Below are 20,984 nucleotides of genomic sequence, written 5' to 3'. Positions count from 1 at the left end.
ATCAACTCTCTGCTACTTGTGCTCATTTTTGCCAGACAGTCAACACCAAGAAAGAGGTTCTTCACCAGCCAGCACCACACAAATGGAGCCATTGGTTACAGTAAATGGAGAAATTTTGAATGCTGTGAATAAATTAACTTACCTTGGCAGTATACTTTCCACTAAAATGGAATAGGCTGCTTTGGGAGTTAGCAAGTTCCCTTCCCTTGCTTGTCTGCAGGTAGAAGTTACCTTTTGGGTATATTATAGTAGGGATTCCTTTTGGGAACAGGTAGACAAAATGGCCCAAAATGGTTTATTAAAAAAAATAAAACAAAACATAATTCATGAGTACACATAGATGTGTTTAGTTTTACTAGTCCCCCAGACACAATTAACACAAACCCCAAACTTTTAATAAAGTAGCATAATGATAAGGATCAATAGACCATTTTTCCTCATAAGGCTGAGGCATACTCTTCAACCAATACAAAACACCATCAGTGGGAAGAGTGGTCATGTATAAGCAACACTTGTGGCTAGAGTGCATGTGTGGAGGCTTACACACAGAAGTAAAGTGGGCCCAGGGCAAATCCATAGAGGGACAAGTCATTCCTCCATTGTTTTACAGCTGTCACTATTTTCTGGTGATGTTATCTTCTTGCTTCTTCTAGGCATACTTCCTGCTAGTTTTTTAGAACTGAGGTTTAAGTATCTGAGATCTAAGATTAAAAAAATACGGAAGAGCCCTGTCTTATTCCACCAAACAACACCCAAGATCCATCAGAGGCTACAGGGGCATACAAAACTAGCAGAAAGTGTGCCTACAAGGAGCAATGTGGTAGCACCATCAGAAAATGCTGCTAGCCTGTAGCCTCTGCCAGATGGTATTCCATCAATCTTGGGTCTTGGTTGGTGGAAGAGGAAAGGGCTGCACCATTTTCCTTTTAATCTTAGATCTCAGAGATTTAGCCTCAACTCTCTTAGGGAGAGAGGCAGTCCCTTCTATATCCAGTTCCTTCTATATCCTGTCCTCACATTAGGGAAAATCTTCTAGTTTCTGTCTCTTTCTTATGAGAGGAATTTTAAAATTTCATAGAGTCTCTCTCTCTGTCTCTCTCTGTCTGTCTCTCTATGTCTATCTGTCTCTCTTTCTTGAGTGTCTGTGTGTGTCTTTTCTCTCCATAAAGGTAGTCTTGCCTCCAGAGCAAAAGCTCTTTTGAATAGTTAGCCAGCTAAGGAAAACATGTAGGAATTTTATTATTGTTAATCCTTCTTTCCTGACTCACCAGGGGCAATAGCTATGCTCTAGTCCTTTGTCCAATTTAGGGTTAGAAATCCCTTGTAGCTCCTATTTAATCCCCTTTTTCAGCATTGGTAGGTTTATAGATTTATTGCAATTTGCCATACTATTTTCCAAAAATCTTGAAATAGATTCACAAAATCAAACATACATTTTTAATCTACCAAATCCACTGTTAGAATTTTTTTTTTTTAGAAAAATGGGTCATTCTTTGCATTTGGTAATATCCTTATGATACTCTTAGCTGTTCTATTTTTACCTATTTAATATCTTATGGGGATCCTGTTCCCTCAAACCCTTTTGGGGTGGGGAATGGGTAGGTTTTCATAAAGAAACTACAAACTACGCAAGACTTGTGTAGCCCTATACTTTTCCTGAAACACCAAGAACTGGATCATCCAAGCAACTGAAGAGAAAAGAGAAGGCAAACGCTACCACACAAAAAAATCCATGTGGGTTCCCATCCTTTATTCTAAATTCTTACCTTCTTTATTATATATGTGTATGTGTATGTGTATGTGTATGTATATGTATATATGTGCCAGCACCAAGCTCTCCAGTTTTGGAACACAGGAGTGATAATATTTGCAGTCTTTACTTCACAGGGTCATCGTAAGGAATGAGAATGTGTTCTATAAATGTGAATTATTATTCTGTACCCCTGCTTGCCCTCTCTATTCTTTCCTCGTTAGTATGAAGCAAATTCTGGTAGTTAGATCCTTTGGTTGGCTTGGCCCTTGAGAGTGAAATTGATTTTTCTGCTTAAAAACTCTGTGGACATTAGAACCCTTGCCCAGCAGGCCTCTCCATACCTAGGCTCTTTCATGCTGCTTCTAGCTTGGCCTTCTCCCAGATTAATCTTCTTTTTTGTTCTGAATCTTTGTCGCTGCTGGGCCTATCCACACTCGTTGGCAGAGCTAAGCTGACAAATACACCAGAGAGACATTGGAAATTAAACATGTTTTTGTGATATCTGCTACTAGCTCAAACCATTTCCTTATCTCAGACTGATGAGTCATGGTCAGTGCTTGCTGGGGGTGAATTTCAAAGACCACATGCTTTTTAAAATTATAGTTTATAATTTTTTTTAACAAGCAACAGGGCATAGCTTTACAGTTAAATATTCTCAATCCCTTCCTAACCCATTCCCCACACTGCTTCCTTGGAATGGTGGTTTGAGGGATGTAACCTTCTCTCTTGCTCTTTGCATCGTAAAATTTCTTCTTATTATGAACTTGACAAGCATCAAACAACACCAATATTTCTTTATGTCAAGAAGAACTAAAAAAGAGGACTGGATATAAAATGTGTATCTTTGTTATATATATGATATTTTAAAAATATATTAAATGTTACCCAGCCATTCTTTTTTGGGGGTTGGGGTGGGGTTGGGTGGGACAATGAGGGTTAAGTGACTTGCCCAGGGTCACGCAGCTAGTAAGTGTCAAGTGTCTGACGTCAGATTTGAACTCAGGTCCTCATGGATTCAAGGTCTGTGCTTTATCCACTGTACCACCTAGCTGCCCCACCTAGTAGTTCTAATACTGCTTATCTGTGCCCCCTCTGAACCTCCTAATGGTCTTTTTCTTTCTTCTCTCTCTCTCTCTCTCTCTCTCTCTCTCTCTTTTTTTTTTTTTTGGTTTCATGATCATTCCCCTCTCCCATACCTCTTCATCTCATACAAATAAAATACAAAAATCCTCCCTTGTAGCAAACGTGTACAATTACATAAGACAAATGCACAAATTGGCCCTTCCTGAAAATATAGAGTATCCTCAAAGTCTTAGCATAATTTTACTTAAAGCTACTAATTAGTTATTAGTTAAGCTATTCAAACTTAATGTTGAGCTTTATTAATATTTGGCAATTGATTAATTTTAAGATGTAACATTAATATTAATAAAGCTTAACATTAAGACTTTTGGAATTCCCTGTACATATTGCATTGTGCACCCTGAGTGCATCGTCTCTCTGTCAAGAGGTGGCAAGCATGATGCATCATCCGTCTTTTGAGGTCACGGTTGGTCATCGCATTGATCAGGATTCTTAAATCTTTCACTGTTATTTTCCTTTGCAATGTTATGGTCATTGCATGAATTATTCTTCTGGTTTTGTGCACTTCTTTCTGTATCCAGTAATTTTCCTCTTTGGATCTTAAATGGAATGACTTTCTGGGGTCTGGGGACAGGACAAATGAAGCTATTGCAGAATACCCAGGTAGAGGGGAAAGTGCAATGGATTTGGTATCAACTCTGTGTGTGTTTTAGAATGCTGACTGAATAAACATTCTATCATGGTACATATTATACTTGCCCTGAGGGCAGGGACCAGCAGAGCACAGTCCAAAGTGCTGTCCTTGAATCCTGGTTCTGACACTTTTGAGGCTATTCAGTAAAATATTACTGTTATATGTGTTATTTCCCAATAGAATATCATCTCTTTGAGAGGGAACTGTTTCCTTTTCTTTCTCTCTCTCTCTCTTTGTTTCTCTCCTTCCTTCCTTCCTTCCTTCCTTCCTTCCTTCCTTCCTTCCTTCCTTCCTTCCTTCCTTCCTTCCTTCCTTCCTTCCTTCCTTCCTTCCTTCCTTCCTTCCTTCCTTCCTTCCTTCCTTCCTTCTTTCCTTCCTTCCTTCCTTCCTTCCTTCCTTCCTTCCTTCCTTCCTTCCTTCCTTCCTTCCTTCCTTCCTTCCTTCCTTCCTTCCTTCCTTCCTTCCTTCCTTCCTTCCTTCCTTCCTTCCTTCCTTCCTTCCCTCCTTTCTTCCTCTCCTTATTTCTCTCTCTCTCTCTCTCTCTCTCTCTCTCTCTCTCTCTCTCTCTTTCTCTCTCTTTCTTTTTTGTATTCCAACTCCTGGCATGTATTAGTCATTTAATAAAAGTTTGTCATTTGATTGCTTTATGTGACTCAGCAAGTTCCTTCCCTTCTCAGACCCTCAGTTTCCTTATCTAGGATAATTGTTGTTTGTTCTTCATTCTTAAAGAGGACCATGACATCAGGGTGATGTCAAGACTTGTACTGAATTGGATTTAAGTGAGGGAGGGCTGGATAAGGTCACCAACCTCACTCTCCTCCAGAGCCATCTTGGTACAGTGGCAAGATAGATAGATAGATAGATAGATAGATAGATAGATAGATAGATAGATAGATAGATCGATTGATCGATAGATCGATCTATATATCTATATCTATCTATCTATATATGTATATCTATCTCTCTATATATGTATCTATCTATCTATCTATATGTATATATATATATCAATCAGGATGACTGGAGGTGGCCCTGGATGTTTAAGGCAATTGGGATTAAGTGGCTTGCCCAGGGTCACACAGTTAGTAAGTGTCTGAGGTGAGATTTGAATTCAGGTCCTCCCAACTTCAGGGTTAGTCCTCTATCTACTGCACCACTGAGTTGTCCCTATCTAGGGCAATAATACTTGTACTACTTACCTCACAGATAAGTACTTATGAGGAAAGTGCTTTTATAAGGCTTTGTAAGGTCGCATGGAAAAGTTAGCTATAGCTATTATCATTATACAGGGTGCTCATTGCTCAGGCATCAAAGGAGCCAAGATCATTGACTACATCCCAGGTCATCATAGTAGTCCTGACTTTTGTCCTGCTACTGGACTTTGATGACTCTGGAAGACAGAGTGAGACTGATGACTTTTTGAAACTCTGCCTCACTTAAATCCAATTCACAAATGAATCAAATCATCATACTTTGATGGTCCTCTTTGAAAACAGAAGGACAAACAACAACAAACAACAACAGGGTACTCCAAGAGCCTTAGTGTAATTTAATGATATTAAAGCTTAAAACGTCATTGAGACTTGTGGGATACCCTGTAGTGAGTACCTATTACAGTGCCTCACACAGGTCTGGTGTGGAGCTGATGTTTCATGAATACTCAGTGAGTCAGTGAGCCAAATGTAAGCGACCCCCAATAATCCTGCAATCTATGCTCACCCCCTTGCCCTTGAGGTTTGACTAGGAATATCTTGGAGAGGGAGAAAAGGGATTGGAAAGCTGCCTTAGATGGAGAGTGGTTTTAATGAATGTATTTGGAGAAGCAGAGAAGTGTTCAGGAAGCCTGGTGAGTCATCTGCAGTGTTAAAAAGAAAAGAAAAAAAAACACCTCAGAACAAAAAACCCCATGACCAACACATGCTAAAACTTCCAGATCATATATTTTAAGACGGAATTCTACTGTATTGGGAGTAAGCTGAAAACTGAAGGGAAATAATGGGACTTTGGAACAAAATATTAGACGGGAAAGTCTGCTTATATAGGAAGAGCCACCATTTTGTTATTCTCACCTATTTAAACATATACACACAGAGATACACACGGAGGTTCATGTTTCTTGGCTAGAGTAAAAAAGAATGTCATGGTGGAAAATACCCTACAGTAAAGACCCCAAGGCTGATATTGGTCAGAATTTTTAAAGAGGAATTTTTGCTGTAAAAATAAAGGTGGGGCAGCTAGGTGGCGCAGTGCATAGAGCACTGGCCCTGGAGCCAGGAGGACCTGAGTTCAAATCCAGCCTCAGACACTAAAGACCCTAGGCAAGTCACTCAACCCCAATTGCCTCACCAAAAAAAAAAAAAAGAAAATTTTAAAAAAGAAAATAAAGGTAAAGCGAAACAAAATGAAAATCAATCAACCAAATAGCATGTAAGTACTTACTTGCACCAGACACTGTGCTAGGGGCTGGCAATACAAAACAAAAATGAAACCATTCTTGCCCTCAGGGAGCTTACATTCCATCAGGGGAAACAACATGTACATATGTAAGAAATCTGTAAGGACCACCCTACCTAGAACTAGTTAGAAAAATCTCTGGTCTTAACATTTCATTCACTTGAAGTTCACCCAATCTCAATGTGAAATCAATCAATAAACATTTATTTAGTGCCTACTATGTGCCAGGCACTGTACTAAGCATTGGGGCTACAGTAAAGGCAAAAAATGCCTCCATAAGTTAACTGACTCATTGAAATATATTTTCTTTTACTTCTACCCTCTCACCCCCCATCTACATTAGTCTAGGGCTGAGGTTTTTTAAATTAAAAAAATTTTTTTTACTCCCAAACTCGCTCTCCCAATACCCCTCTTCTACCATTGAGAAGACAAAAAATACAATACCCATTACACACACACACACACACACACAAACACACACACATATCTATATCTATATCCATATATCTATATACACACATATGATGTGATGAAAAACATATTTCCACATTAGCCACATGCTGGGAGAAACAACAACAAAAAAGTGGAAAATTATGATTCAATCTGCACTCAGAATTCATCAGTTCTCTCTCTGAAAATAAATAACATTTTTTATCATGAGGCTTTCTGAATTGTCTTGGATCATTGTATTGATCAGAGTACCTAAGTCTTTCACAGTTGATTATTGTTACATTATTGCTGTTCGTGTACAATGTTCTCCTGGTTCTGCTCACTTCACTTTGCATCAGTTGATATACTTCTCAGGTTTTTCTGAAACCATCCCCATCATAATTTCTTATAGCACAATAGGATTCTATCAGAATCATATACCTCAACTTGTTCAGCCATTCCCCAATTCATGGGCATCCCCTCAGTTTCCAATTCTTCATAGGGCAGAGGCCTTTAACCTGTTGACCACAGACCCCATGGATAGATTTTAGAACCTTTACCCTAGATTGAGATAGATGAAGTGGGAGGAGCAGATTAAAAGTAAAAGCTTAATAAATACTTATTGACTGACTGGTTGAATAATTAATTTCTTATTCTTAAACTTGCAGTTGTTTTCTCATTAGGTGGTTAATTAGGTTAAGCCCATACTCCAGTTCATAAAATTTTTATTATTTAAGGAACTAGAGAAATCTTCTTTCCCAATAGTAGTTACTTTTATTTTTATATTTAAATAAAGATCAAAATTGTTATAACAAAGCATTTTGGCTATGGCCAGTGATCTGCCTGAGTCATTTCAAATCCTCAATAAAACAATAGTTGACCCCTCTTCATTCTCTTCATAAGGTGTTGTTTTTTTCAAATGACACCCTAGTTGAAATAGTTCCAAAAAGGACAAAGTTTCTTCTCATCTCCTTCCTATTTTTCTTCTTCAGTTTTTCTCTGGTGATAACATGAAACAGTTTTTCAGATCATTTCTACCTCTTTGTAGAATTCTTTTTAGAAATTTCTCAGCAGCATTTCCTCCTAAAGTGAGGACAGTTTTTAAGACAGTTCTCACAAGAAGGAAATCCATTCTCACTTCTTTCTGTCCTCTCCAAAGATTTTTCATACATATTAATGGATCACAGATAAAATAAACACTTTTTCCTTGACTCTCTAGTAAGAAGTGCTTCATATCAAACCCTTTTCTCAACTGAGAATATTGTTCCAACATTCTGAACTCATAATGCTACAATAACATCTGTATTATCTTAGATGCATTCAAAACAAGAATGATGTATACATACATACATACTCACATAAATAAATACAAGATAGTTACAAATTAGATACATACTAAATTTAAATCAAAGAAGAAATGTCATTTGCCTATAATTTTGCACAGTACCTAAAATTCTACTTTTATAGTAATCTCTTTAGGTCCTAAAGGTGTTTCTTTTTTAATATAATAAACATTTTTATTCATAGTTTTGGGTTCCAATTTTTATCCCTCTTTCCCTCCCTGCCCTCCTCCCTCCTTGAGGCAGCAAATAATCAGATATGGGTTATACATGCATGATTATGTAAAATATTTGTCACTTTGTACAAGAAAACTCAATTAAAAGGAAAAAAAAAGAGAAAGAGTGAAAAACAGCACACTTCAGTCTGTTACATCAATATTAGTTCTTTCTTTGGAGGTGGATAATATGTTTCATCAGTAGTCCTTTGGGACTGTCTTGGATCATTGTATTGTTGAGAATAGTCAAGTCATTCATAGTTCTTTATCAAACAATATTGCTGTCTCTGTGCATAATGTTCGCTTGGTTCTGCTCACTTCACTCTACGTCATTTCATCCATGTCTCTCCAGGCCTTTCTGAAGTCATCCTGCTTGTCATTTCTTATAGCACAATAATATTCCATCACCATCATATACCAGAATTTGTTTAGCTATTCCCCAATCAATGGGCATTCCTTTGATTTCCAATTCTTAGCCACCACAAAAAGAGCTGCTATAAATATTTTTGTGCAAATATGTCTTTTTCTTTTTTGGGGGGGATATCCCTAAAGGTGTTTCTTTCAGATTCCTTTACAATGGTGCAAAAGAGGAGGAGGGGAAGAAGATGTACATTTTTTATTTTGGTGCCATATGTGAGCATAGAATATTCAAGAGGGAAGGGATCTTAGATGTTATCAACTTTCTCATTTTAAATTTAAGGAAGTTAATGCCTAGAAAAAGGAAGCTACTGGTCCCAGGCCATATAGAAAGTGATGTAGCCAGAGAGGTTTTCACCACTATACATGTTGGTTCTCTTAGGAATGTGGAAGTGAGGGTCTAAAGTGAGAAAAGATGATAAACTCCAAGACAGAGTTAGGAGTGATAGAGATAAAAATGTTATGCAAGGGACACCTACCAGCATGGTATAAGGGATAATCTTAGACTTGTAGTCAGGAAGATGGTTTCAAATCTAGCCTTGTGAACTTCCTGGCTGTTGGCCAGTCCCCTAAATGCTCTGAGACTCTCTTACTTGCAAAATGGAAAGAATAACAACTGTAGCTGATAATGCAGTCATGAGGCTCAAATGAGATGATGTATGTAAAGCTGAATTATCAAACATGTTGCCACAGGGCCCCATTACACCCATAACACTTCCAAGTGCTGCTATCAGATTAAAAAGTAATTAGGTAGCTGTGTGGCCTTGGGCAAGTCACTTAACCCTCATAAAAAAAGTAATTAGGAAATATTTAACAAAATAAATGGAAATACAACAGAACATAGATAATGTTGACATGTGGTTTTCTAAGGTAATATGTGGCCTGCAGGGATCTCTAGTATGAGCAGCCTCAGTCTCAAAGCCCATTGGCATGAGACTCTGTCCTCATTAGTATTGTGTATTTTAGAATTCTAAATGTGGGTTCTAACTACCACATTCCATTATCTTGACACAATATAGATGAATGCCCTGCCCCTCTGTGAGGAGTAGGTGGATTTGGTGAGACTAGAGAATAGCTTATCATTCTTCTTTGAGTTTTCTTCCAGTTGTTGAGTCTTTTAGGACTTTAGATAGTTTGGGTTTCTAGCTTCCAGAAAGAAATTGAGTGAGAACAACCCAACTTCAGGTTGCTGAAGGAAAAGACTCTGGGAAGAAGTTGGTAGGAGAGGATCTGGTAGTTGCTGTCATGTCTGGGTCCTCAGCTTGTTAAACTAGAGATTTAGGGAAATTTTCCCATGGGATTCTCTCTTGTGTGAGCTGTTAACCTTACTCCCATTGGACAGCTCCTTTGCTTTGCATTTTCTGATATTCTCTTATATACCTCTGATTTCTGTTTTGCTGTAGAATTGAATAAATTAATTTCCTTGATAATTTGTATGTGTGTTCATTTTGGAATTGGTATTTGATGGGAAGATGATCAAGCCTTGGAAGGGAAGCTTGGGATCCTCCTCCCCACCCCCCACCCCCCACCCCCCACCCCCGCCCCCGCCAATTTAAGAAATAGCAATCAGAAGTTAGCTTGACTGAAAATCACATCCCTTAGATTAACAATATTTTAGGGAACAGATAGACATACTTCTAGCCCATGACACCCTCTCTCTGAGGAAAGCGGTAGTGGCCTCTGGTCCCAGCATACTGCTTCCCCTCCTGGCAGGAATTAAAGTCTCTCTTGGAGAAGGGTGAGGGAAGAGAAGACTAGGGATGTCTATTCTGCCTTCTTTGGAGCCCTGATGCTATATGTAGGGGACAACTTTTCATTACATATGGTTTAGTGGGTCCCATTTTTCTTTGAGTTTGATACCACTGGTATAAAGCACTTTGTACACTCCACGGCTCTCCATAAATATCAGCTATTATAATTATTATGTGTGATGTTCTTTCCCACCTCTAATGAAAACAGAATCACCTCACTGGGGGGCAGCTTTCTGGACAACTCGGACCATAGAATCAGAGAATGTTAGATCTGGAAGGGACCTTCTAGTCCAAACTCATTTTATAGTTAGTACATATCCAAATGTGTACAAATCCTGGCTCTGCCATTAGTTAGCTGTGTGAACTTGGGCCAGTTAATAAATATTTATTAAGCACCTACTATGTGCCAGGCACTGTGGGGATACAAATACAAATAAAATCAAAAATAATTCTTGCCCTTGGGGAGTTTACAATCTAACGGGAAGATGACATACAAAATGGTTGGGGTTGGGGGAGAAGGTACCCCCTGAGGGGGCATGATGGAAAGTTGCAAAGAAGTCCAAAAATGGTGTAGTTCATGGGAAATGGGGAGAAGAACTGGGCTGAGCTCCCTCTTCAGATAGAGCATCTGGAGCCCATGGCTCTGCCTTCCAGCACGTAAGTACGCCTTACAGGGGTAAGGTGTTTAACTTCTGGGCCTCAGTGTAAAATGAGAGGGTTGGATTATGTTCTTTCCAGATCAACAGTCTATGAGGGGATCTTTTCCCTCACCTCCATTGTAGGCTCCTTGAAGGTTCCCAAGGTTCCCAAGCTGGCAATGGGATTGGGGACAAAGGCAGGGAACGGGAATGGCCAAGGCGACCCACACGGAGGAGGTCAGAAAGTAACAAGAACCCCTCATGTCCCTGAGTTGGCATCTCCAGAAAATGGCTCTCTTTCTCTGCGGCTGCTGCTGCTACCATTCCCCTACAGAGTCACAGATGCCCTTTGGTCCCACTTTCTCATGGAACTGGGCAGATGCCTATTGTCATCTCTGCCCTGCTGCCCTCTACTGGCATTTCCTCTGAACTTCAATGTTGAGGGATCTCTGCCCACTGAGCTCTTAGCACAGGGCTGTTTCCATTCAACATTTCAGACCCAAACCAGCTCCTTAGGCAGTTAAGTAGCATTTATTATATACTTACCAAACACTGGCCTTAGGTGTTTACATTTTACCCTTTAAACTGCTTTTTCTTCTACTGGAAGCTCTCAGACTATACTCATAGATGAGTTATGGTCAGAGGATTCCTTTTAACTCCCATCATACACCTGGATACTAGTCTGGGCCCATGAAAAACATATTAGGGCTCCTCTTAGGAAAACTGCAAAGGAGATTGGTAGAGCTGTCATGGAGACATTCCTTTCAACCCCCATCATGCTCCTGGTTACTAACTTCAGTTCTTGAAAACCACCTTTTGAACAAAACTGGAAGGGGTTGTGTGGAACTGGTAGAGAGAGACTAACCTTTGCCCTGTTCCTCTTCCTCATCCTCTCCCTCAACCATATTCAATTCAATATGATGCAATTTGCTTCAGTTCAATGCAACAAACATGTATGAGGGACCCATTGTGTAAAACACTTTGCCAGGCACAGGGGGAGATAGTTTAAATAAAATATGGACCCTACCTTCTTGAGGCTTATATTTTAGGAACAGAAAGGGGATAGATCGTTATGAACTGGAGTGATTAGGCATGGAGAAGGTACTTGTCTGGGAGATGAATCACTCTCTATTTCGCTATAACAGAAGCCTACAGTGCTAAAATACACTCGTGCATATGGTAATAAGCATTTGGCTCTTTTTTTTTTTTTTAACAAATCTTTTTCTGTCCCATAGACCTCATAAATGTGGAGGGCCCTACAGAAGGAGATGTGGTTCCAAATAATTCTAACAAATATGGAGACATTCTCTTGTTGTGACAAGGAACTATAGAATTTAATCAGTCAGTCACCAAGCAAACACTAAGCACCTACTGTGTGCTGGGGACTATATTAGGCACTGAGGATACAGAGACAAAAATGAAACAGTCCCTTCTTTCAAGGAACTTCTGTGATTTCTAGCAATTCAAAATCAGCTTCATTAAGTCTAACAATTCAAAATACTTGCCACTCCATAGTATTTAGAGATGGAAAGAACAACATATTGGAATAGGAGGTGAGGTGAGTTTTATTTTTTCACAAATGTAGGTTGGTTCAGTGGAATGAGGACTGTTGAGAAACCTGAATTTTAGTGACAGCTCTGCTATTAGTTATGTGACTCTGGGTCAGTCAGTCCCCAGGGGTTAATGCCTCTTTGCACATAGCTGGAAGGCTTCATATGGGCTTCCTGTCAGGCCATTCTTTGCCACACATGATTGTCTAGAAAACCCAAGTTGCTACTGGAAATGCAGAGAAAGGTAGCCTTCTACTAGTATGGAAATTATCCCTCTTGAATCATCTAACCAATATCATGTGACCTACAAATCTGAGAAAGAAGTAGCAGGGTACAGTGGACAGATGGTTGGGTTTGGCATGTAGAGGGGACCCAGGTTAGAATTCTGCCTCAGATACTTGACAGCAGTGTGACTTTAGGCAAATCCTTTAATATTTCTAAGCCTTGATTTCCTCATCCATAAAACGGGGGGTTATAACACCTATATTATGTACCTCCTAGGGTTTTGGGGAGAATCAAGGGATATAGTATATATAAAACATTTTGTAAATCTTAAAGGACTAGCTAAATCTAAGCTTCTATTATATGATGAATAGTGTGCAAACAGTTAAGGAAAGGATTTTCACTCCTGTGGAAAGGCTTGGGATTAAGGAGTTCTGTATGATAAATGAGTGTATATAGGTTCAAGGTAAAATGCTGTCATCTCCTTGGTACACAGGCAACAGTGTTAAGATTAAGATTCTCTTTCAGCCTGGAAAACATCCTAATTCACTCTTTTCCCAGAAAGGGTTTTTAATTGCTGTTTTTGCCAGCCTATTTCTTGAGGGATGAAAAGCAGAGGCTGGGGCTCTGCACTAAGCTGCCAACAGGGTGAAGCTCAATCTTGCCTCCCCTTCTTTTTTTCTCCTCTGAATGGGAATAGATATCAGCTTTTCTCAACCTTCTCAGCTTTAAGAAATAAAGCTGACATCTCATCAACCAGAACAACTTCTCTGCAGTCCCCAGATAGGGGACACGGGGAGATTTGTGGGTACTGTGACTGAAGGGATGTCGGGAAGGTCACCCACAACCTGTTACGGTGAATATCTGAGTTTCCATTATTATCAAAGCCTCAACATCCTTCCATTCTACAGAACGAAGGTTCTGGGCAGCAGCCTGAGGACGGAATCTGAGCATGTGAAGTAAGGGAATGAGAAGAGAGGCTTCTGAATAATTGCACTTCAACACGGGGTCTCCTGGAGAGTCATGACATGATAGAGCTGAATGAGACCTCCCAGCTCATCTATTCTCATCCTCTTATTTTACAAAGATTCAGAAGCCAAAGAATTGAAATGACTGGCTCAAGTACACATAGTGAGTTAGTAGCATAGCTGGGGGTCCAACTCTGATCTCGGGACTCAGTCCTATGCTCTTTTCATTATATCACAAATTCTCCCTTTGCTCATCTGAAATAAGGGTAGAATTTCTCAAATAGAACTTTAGCTCAGAAAATAAAGGAGAATAAAAATTAAAATGTCACTCCCTCATCACTTGTCACAGTGCCTGAAGTTCCACCATTAAAGTGCTGTTTCTTTTGTCCCTTGGAGGTAATTTTGCCTTTCAGAGCCTTCTATAATGTTGCAATTCTTCCCCTGGCTCCTTCCCTTAAAGTAAGAACACTATAAGTCAAAGGAATCCAAGTGGATTAGTTGGCAGCCTGCTTAGAGCATAACCTGTAGAAGTGGCATGTTGGTAAATGTTGAATAACTGGGTCTCCTTAAAAAATTAAAATATATACATATATACATGCATATACATATACACATTATTTATACACATCCACATATATGACACATATTTAAGTTTAATTTGCATTATTAACTTTTTTCCATTACTTTCTTGAATCTAGACAATCAAAATAATAAATCAAGCCCTGATTTGTTGCCTTTGCTTATTTCCAAGTTGTAAATAAGGGCTCACACTGAAAATTAAGTGATATAGTTTGAGCCGCCTCCTGCACACCCCCAGACAGGACAGACTTGCAAGGAAGGGGACATGGAGGCTTTTTCAGCTCAGGAAAGACAGAATTTTCTTTTCCTGGCAATAGTTCAAGTTTCTAGAGGTGACAGAATGGGAGAACTACAAAAACAGCTGAGAATAGAAATCTCTCCCTCTTCATTAAAGGGCTGCTTGCTTGGCTACCCACAGGAAACTCGGTTTTTGCTTTTCCCATTTGCCCATTTGAGAATGATTGAGTTTAACCTTTCTTTCAACACCCTGTAATGCTCTCCAATCCCTGAATCCAGTGGTGCTTGAGAGGGTTGTTAGGGGAAAGTCCCCAGATGTAAACTGAGTTTGCAACTACAAATCTTTTTTTTTTAATGCTTTGTGTGTGCGTGTGGCTCAATGAGGGTTAAGTGACTTGCCCAAGGTCACACAGCTAGTAACTGTCAAGTGTCTGAGGCTGGATTTGAACTCAGGTCCTCCTGAATCCAGGGCTGGTGCTTCATCCACTGTACCACCTAGCTTCTCCCTGTAACTACAAATCTAACAATTCCCTGATCCCCCCAAAGCCTTCTACATAAATGGACTCCTTTTAGGCTTCCAGCCAAAGAATCCATTTCTGTTCCCTTAGGTACTCATCCAACACTTGACCAAAGAGTTTCTGAATGGCCTCCTTAAGGAGATAGAAAGGATGGGAGGAGCAAAATGGGTCCTGCTCTGTGCCATCCCCTCCTGTATGTGGGGCTTAATCTAGGTTAAAATGAGATTTTTTTCTGGACACACATTCCCATCTACCCATCTCTGCCTGTTGAAAATGTTTCCCTTCTTTTAAGGTCCACCTCCTCCATAAAGCCTTACCACATGTTCTTTTCCATCCTCACACCAGCAACTTCTCTTTTATGCATTTAAAATCCAACTTGTTTAAATTATTTAAGTTTATCTCAACCTTCCCCTTCTCTCCCTCTTGCCACCACTGTGAACACCTTCAGGACAGGGACCGCTTTCTTTTTTATTGATGCAATCCCAGCACCAAGACCCTGGCCTGTTGTAGCCACTTAATAGATGTCTCTTGAATTGAATTGATTAGGACAAATGAAGGGAATTATTTCCCATAAGATTAACTATCAGTGATTACTGTAGCTTGGAACTTTACCTTCTTTTTATGCTTTTTCCTTCAAACAAAGATTGCCCCAAAAGGTGGCAAAACCAAGGTCTGGGTAATCCCCAAACCAGATAATCTGTTCCTTGGTAACTGAGAATGGGTTGTCCTTGTAATGGGCACTGATGAAAGATGGGAAAAGAATCTGGGAGGGGAGGCAGCTGGGGTAGAATTAGTGTGGAACTTAATATAGAAAGTCAGCCTAGTTCAGGCATACCTCATTTTGTTGGGCCTTGCAGATTTTGCATTTTTCCCCCCTTCAAATGGAAGACTTGTGGCAACCCCATATTGAATAAGTCTATCAGTGCCATTTTTCCCATAGCATGTGCTCATATCATGTCTCTGTGTCACCCCTTGCTAATTCTCACAATATTTCAAACGTTTTCATTATTACTACATCAGTTATGGTGATCTGTGGTGTTACTAATATAACTGTTTGGGGGCTCCATGAACCAGGCCCATAAAAGATGGCAAACAATGGATAAATATTTTGTGTGTTCTAACTTTTCCACTGGCCCACCACTCTCCCTCTCCCTATTTCCTGAGAGGCAACATTATTGAAATCAGGCCAATTAATAGCCCTACAATGACCTCTGAGTGTTCAAGTGAAAGGAAGAGTTGCAGCTTTTTTACATTAAATCAAAAGCTAGCAAGGATAAAATTTAGTGAAGAAGACAAGGGGAAGGCCGAGACAGGCTGAAAGCTAGGCCTCCAGGGCCAAACAATCAGCAAAGTTATGAATGAAAAGGAAAAGCTCTTGAAGGAAATTAAAAGTGCATTTTTTTTAGCAAGAAAGTATTTTTAATTAAGGCATATACATTTTTTAGACATAATACTATTATTGCACACTTAATAGACCACAATATAGTATAAATATAACTTTTATATGCACTGGGAAACCAAAATATTCATATGACTCACTTTATTGTGGTATTCACTTTAGTGTAGTCTAGAACCGAATGGCAATATCTCTGAGGTTTGCCTGTACATCGAAAAGAGAGCTAAAGGAGGAGAATGGAGATTTACAGAAGGTTATATTTCCAGAGGTAGCTTGGTGGCTCAGTGGATAAAGTACTAGGCCTTGGAGTCAAGAAGACCTGAGTTCAAATCCAACCTCAGATACTTCCTAGCTGTGTGACCCTGGGAAAGTCACTTAATCTCTGATTGCCTAAGAAAATGGACGCACTGGAGAAGGAAAGGGCAAACCACTCTAGTGTCTTTACCAAGAAAACCCCAAATGGGTTCACAAAGTGTTAGGTATGACTAATTGACTGAACAACAACTGAATGTTTCCAGATCTTCCACTAATTAGTTCTGACCTTGGGCAAGTTATTTAATGTATCTGGGCCTCAATTTCATTGTAAAATGAGTTTGGCCTAGGTGATCACATAGTCAAATTAGGTGTACCAGTGTGTATAGAGCACTGGACTTAAAATCTGGAGGAAGTTAGTTTAAATCTCATCCTCTGATACTTCCTAGCTGCATGACCCTGGGAAAGTCACTTAATCTCTTTGTGCCTCGGTTTCCTTATGTATAAAATGGGACTAATCATAGCATTTCCTCACAGGATTATTGTGAGGATTGAATGACTTAATATGAGTTAAAATGCTTTCTAAATTGTAAAGAGCTATGTAAATGTTAGCTGTTATTCAAAATTCTGGACTTCAGTTCTGTTCCAGCTCTGAAATGGTATATGCTTCCAGGTTAGTTCCTTCAGGTAATGGAGCTTGAATTCTCTGAGCTCTTTTTGCTTCAGGCAATCACCAGGTGAGGGGCAGTTACATTGCTCCTTTTGCAGAACAAAGTGGAAATGCTCCAGATATCTGTCTTTTGGTACTTTCCAATCTTGGAGCTTCTAGATCTCAAATACATTCAACTGTTGACATGCATGCTAAGCATATTAGGGGAGTTGGCCAGGACAGGAAGGATCCTTACAAACTAAAGGCAATGAGAAAAACTGAACACTATATCATTATTTAATAAATGATTAGTCAGGTTCCAGAGATCCTCACCTCAGGGCTGGGCCTTTGATAAAAATCTTGCTTTTGGGACCCTTGAACCTCTTGTTAATGTGGAATATCTCATACTGCATTCTAGCTTCTGAAAGCCTTGTCATTGTCAACTTGCTAGGGAAGAGTCTTGTGTTTCAGACCTTCCAATTCAATTCAATAGACATTTATTAAGTACTTACTGTATATTACTGTTTGCAAAACTTTCCCCCATCACTGACGTTGTGGCTCAAAGATCACTTCAGACAGAAAGAAGATTGCTCCTTGGAAGGAAAACTATGGCAAACCATGACAGCATACTAAAAAGCAGAGACATTACCTTGCTGACAAAGGTCCATGTAGTCAAAGCTATGGTTTTTCCAGTAGCAATGTCTGGCTGTGAGAGTTGGATTAGAAGGAAAGCTGAACACTGAAGAATCGATGCTTTCAAATTGTGGTGTTAGAGAAGATTGTTGAGAGTCCCTTGGACAGCAAGGAGATCAAATCAGTCAATACTTAAATAAATTAATTCAGGCTACTCGCTGGAAGGTCAAATACTGAAGCTAAAGCTTAAATACATTGGCCACCTAATGAGAAGACAGGACTCATTTGAAAAGACGTTGATGTTGGGAAAGATGGAAGGCACAATAAAAAGGGGATGGCAGAGGATGAAGTAGATATATAGTATGATAGAAACAATGAAGATGAACTTGGACAGACTTTAGGAGATAGTGGAGGATAGAAGTGTCTGGAGTACTCTAGTGCATGGGGGTGATGAAGAGTAGGACACCAATGAATGACTAGGCATCACTATATGCAAAGGATTGTAGTAGGAGCCTGGGATCCATTAATTTCATTAATGATTTTCATCAATGATTTCACCTCTGATTTCATTTACTTTGGAAAGTTCTCAATAAGGAAGCTCCATTTACCAATACAGATCAATATCTTCTACACAAAGTATTGTCTAGAGAGAGTTACATAGAGTAGTGAAAGGTTAAGTGATTTGTTCAGGGTCACAAAGCCAGCAAGTGTCAGATAAGGCATGGAACCAGGTCTTCCTGGCTTAGAGGTCACTTCTCCATCCAACCTGTCAAGCTGCTTCTCAGAAGCTGGTGATACAAAAATGAAAATAACAATGTCCTTAAGAAGCTTACGGTCTAGTAGGAGAAGGAGACAGATATGGATTGTACAGAACTAAGTATAATAGAAGTATAAGGAGAGGTAGGGGTACATGGGATTACCCTGCTCCTGATAAGATGCTTTACCCTCATACATTTATCAGGCAAGAAAAAATTAAGTCAACTAATCAACCAAATACTTTAGAGTAAATTCAGAAAGTTCTTGGAAGGACTGTTGATAGGAAGAGTGTGCTGATTGGTTGAATATACCCTGTAGATTGTCTATAAAACGGACTAGTTTTGAGTGTCAGGTGAGGAAGAGTTTTTGAGGGGATGATGGTGGAGAGGAAGGAATAAGAAGATCCAGAGCTGAGCTGGAAAGATCCAGAAGTACAGGAACACCCAGTGAAAAGAGAAAGTGTGACGAAGCTATGGCAGATAAAGGAGAGATCAAGAAGGGCCATGAACAGAGGCAGAAGATGTGACTGATGTCACCAATTGTACCCACCTCTTCAAGAACTAACGAGGAAGAACCTGGGAGGCCTCCTGGAAACAGGACTTCTAGAACAGCAAAATGTCTGGAAGACAGTGGTCCAAGGCCATTTTTGCTGGCTACAAGAGAGGCCTGTGAAACCAGAAAGAACATACAGCTCTTCTGAAAATTGAAGGAATCTATGCATGGGATGAAACTGAATTCTGTTTGGGCAAGAGATGTGCTTATGTATACAAGGCAAAAAACAACACAGTAACTCCTGGTGAGAAACCCAACAGAGCAAGAGTGATCTGCACTTAACCCTCATTGCTCTGCAAAAAACCAAAACCAACCAACCAACCAACCAACCAACCAAACAAACAAACAAAAAGAGTGATCTGGAGGAAAGTTACTTGGGCTCATAGTAATAGTGGAAAGGTTTGGGCCAAGTTCAGAAGCAATATTCCTGCCATAGCCATTGGACACAGGATCTGAGTGATGCTCAAGGATCTAGAATATGAAAACTGATTGAATAAAATTACACATTTTTTGCAAATGTATATCTTGTTTTGAATGCCTTTTCCCTATTCAAGATCTATTTGTTGGTGTTTTTTTAAAATAAATTTTACTTCTCTTTTGCTTTTACATAAAAAAAACTAATGAGGAAAGTTTTAAGAAGGCTATTTCCTCAGTTTCCCCTCCCAGTGCCTAACAGTAGACACTATAATACACTATGCTCCTTCATTATCTAAACATTTCCAGCAAACTGAATTTTGCCTCAACCACAAAGTCAGGAATTAAATGAAAATATAGAATACAATACAATATAATATATCACATCACTTCATGTCATGTCACAACATAATGTAACATAACATATAAATATATATTAAGGCAGAGACTTAACCCTCTGCCTCTCTGTTAGGAATTTTCCCAATTGGGGACTCAGAGCTAACTGTGATTGTAAACCTAACTTTTCATCTAATATAAACTCCCTAAAGCAGCAGATGAGGGAAGTATGTGTACTAGCGAGGTCATTAGATTGCTAATTTTAAATGAGCTGATTTTTATAAGAGGGTATTATAAAAGTAGGCACTGTTGGGACAAAAGAGATGGAAACAAAATGCCCTAAGAATGTTTATGGAGGAAGAGGACGCTTTCAGCTTGTGGTTTGGTGGGATCAGGGAAAGCTAAACAGAAGAGCCAATCAGAGAGAGCTTAACTATAGGTCTCTGATTCATCAAAATAATTATAATTCCCTACATTTTAATATTGCTTTATATAAGTGATGTCACATCTATTATATGGCTACAAAGTAGTCAGGTAACCCCATATCAGCCAATCAATCAACAAAAATTTATTAAGGACTTAGATGTACCTGGCATTGTGCTAAGTTCCAGAAATACAGACAAAAGTGTCTGCCCTCAAGGAGTTTAAATTCCAATGGATAGGTTAAGGAAATCGTGACACGGTGTTCTGTTCTACTTTTTCAGGATACTTTGTGACTCGAATTAATTCGATGAACTCATTTGAGCTAAAGTATGAATGTTGTTGGTCAGTCATATTTTAGTCTTGTCTGACTTTGTGACCCCATTTGGGGTTTTCCTGACAGAGATACTGCAGTGGTTTGCCACTTCCTTCTCCAGGTCATTTTACAGATGAGGAAACTGAGGTAAAGAGGTGAAGTGACTTGCCTAGGGTCACACAGCTAGTAAGTGTCTGAGGCCAGATTTGAACTCAGGAAGATGAGTCTTCCTGAATCTGGGCCTACCACTCTGTGCATGATGGCACCACCCAGCTCCCTATATTAAATGAATGGATTATCCCTCAGTATAACACTCATTTTCATTTTAATAATTATTTTCAGTGCTTTAAGTCATAATGGCAGTTAGTGGTTCCTGTTAAACATTTGAAGCTATTGATGGAAATCTTTTGGT

This window comes from Dromiciops gliroides, chromosome 1 (assembly GCF_019393635.1).
Source record: "Dromiciops gliroides isolate mDroGli1 chromosome 1, mDroGli1.pri, whole genome shotgun sequence".
NCBI lineage: Eukaryota > Metazoa > Chordata > Mammalia > Microbiotheria > Microbiotheriidae > Dromiciops > Dromiciops gliroides.
Note: the sequence above shows the minus strand (reverse complement) of the source record.